Here is a 2,717-nt window from a genome sequence, read left to right as displayed (position 1 = left end):
TAGGAAAAAGTGTTCGTAAAAACACGCTGGAAAAACAAATAACAAGGTCATTAAGATCAGATTCATATTAGGCATGAGACATACTTCCATTTTAATACCATTTGCATTCATTTAGACAATTAACAATATGTGAGGTTGACCTTGTAAAGTCTGACCTATGACCTTTAAACAATAAATAAGAGCATCTGAATAGTTTCAAATGGCATAAAGCTCATCGTCACCGAGACTAGAGATGTTTACTTGTTAGACAGCACCATAAACCCTCTGAACCTCTGGATAATAATTATTTAGCGTAAGTGTCATATTCATTACAGTACACTGCTGTTTAAAAGTTTGGGGTCGGGAAGATTTTTTTATATTTTTAAAATATAGGCTCTTGTGCGCACAAAAACTGTATTTATTTGATCAAAAATACAGTAAAAAATGTGATATATTATTACAATTTCAAAATAAATGTTTTCTGTTTTAATATATTGTAAAATGTAATTTATTTCTGAGATCAAAGCTGTATTTTCAGCATCATTACTTCAGTCTTCAGTGTCACATGATCTTCAGAAATCAGTATAATATACTGATTTATAATCAATGTTTGAAACAGTTGTGCTGCTTTTTATTTTTGTAGAAACTGTGATGCATGTTTTTCAGGATTCTTTGATTCAGTATTCTTTGATATTTTAATTTTGAAATAATTTTCTTGCAACGTTACAACATTATTATCAATGTTGATAACAGTTGTGCTGCTTAAAATGTTTTGGAAAATCCATGATAGATTTTTTCAAGATTCTTTGATTCAAAATTATTTGAAAGTTCAAAAGAACAGCATTTATTTCATATTTAAACACTACATTATTATCAATGTTGGTAACAGTTTATTGCTTAATTATGTTTGTGAAATAAGTGATCAACTTTTTTCAAGATTCTTTTATTCTTTGAAAGTTCAAAAGAACAGAATTTATTAATTTTTTTGTTGCACCATCACAATATTATTATCAATGTTGATAACAGTTGTGCTGCTTAATATTTTTGTGAAATTTCAAGATGCTTTTATTCAGTCTACTTTGATTCAAAATTATTTGAAAGTTTAAAAGAACAGCATTTATTCGATTTTTTTTCTTTGCAACATTATTATCAATGTTGATAACAGTTTATTGCTTATTTTTTGTGAAATACATGATAGCTTTTGATTCAATATTCTTTGATTCTTTGAAAGTCCAGCATTTATTTGAAACATTATGAATGTCTTTACTGTCACTTTTGATCAATTTAATGCATCCTTGCTGAATAAAAGTATTATGACCCCAATCTTTTGAACGGTAGTGTGTGTTCAGCTAATAACCAGACGAGTTTAGCAAACCAGTGTACTAATGCATGAACTGGGAAAGGAGTCAGAGATATTTGGTCAGGGATCGTTTGGCAGTATGAAACAGACTGGATTGTTTGTCAGCCTGAGTCATATTTCCGCTCTTCATTGCACACATAGGCAGCGCTTATCTCGCTCCAGCCGCCGGCGCGTCCTGACAGCACTATTGTGAGCCAAAACATTGTCTTTTTGACGGCCCACAATAGGCTGCGGATCGATCCGAACGCCTCTGCGAGAAATAAAAACAAACAGCGTCAAGTAAACGAGAACTGAAAGCGTTCGGGTTTGTTCGGTTCATTTGGTAGTGCACACTAGCGTGAACAACAAGCTCACGATTCCAACACTGATACATTACAGCTCCGGCTCAAACTGGCATATGCACCCCTCCAGAAGCCAAAAACATAAAGAGAAGGAACAAATAAGTGCAAATAAGCCATCGTATACAAAACCAAAAACACAATCGCTTCATAATATCATCTGCATATGTACAGTAATCAACAACGATCACACAAACAATCAGACACTGATAAAACTATCCATAGAAATATATAGTGAGATATACTATAAGTGTGTTTACGTCTAGGATTATCAATAAATATGACTTGCATCCAAAGTCTGTGCTTTTCGGCTTCTCGGACAACTTGGAATAACTGATCAAATCTTCCCATGACGGTGCATCGTGGGAAAACAACCAATGTGCATTAATATTCAAGATTATTAGCTCTGCCCATCATAGTTCACAAGGTTACACTCGATATGCACATTACTTTGGCGGGTTTTTTTCTGTTGATTTAGTATATTAGTATTCTTTCTTAAATCTCAACTGACCGATATGAGTCTAGAAACTGCATTATGGATTGTGAAAGTTTTCATCATAATATTATAGTAATGTTTTTGCAGCGGGAGAGCTGTAACTATCTAAAGTGGGCTTGCAGTAGGTGGGACACAATATAAAATGCATTAGCTTTGCTCATGAATATTAATTAGGTCACATGATGTTGGCCCAGATCCAACTGATTTGATTTGGTACACAAGCGAGAACCAGCGTTATTTAGTATTATTTATATACTAATATAGTTTTTATTGATATTTTGAATTAGCTTTTAGAAAATTAATTAACATTTTATTTTAATTTTAGGGTTTTTTATATATGTATAATTTTGTTATTTGCTTTTGTTTTGTTGTGTTCTTTTTTAAATCATCCGAAACGGTTTTATTTTTATTCCATTTAGTCATTTTAGTACTTAAACCTACCTGTTTCAGCAACATTTCTTATTTTCATTTTATTTATATACTATTAGAGTTTCTATTAATATTATGAATTAACTTTTATTTTTATAAAATAATTTACATTTTC

The sequence above is a fragment of the Barbus barbus genome (assembly GCF_936440315.1).
Source record: "Barbus barbus genome assembly, chromosome: 48".
Lineage (NCBI taxonomy): Eukaryota > Metazoa > Chordata > Actinopteri > Cypriniformes > Cyprinidae > Barbus > Barbus barbus.
This window is presented reverse-complemented; position numbering follows the sequence as displayed.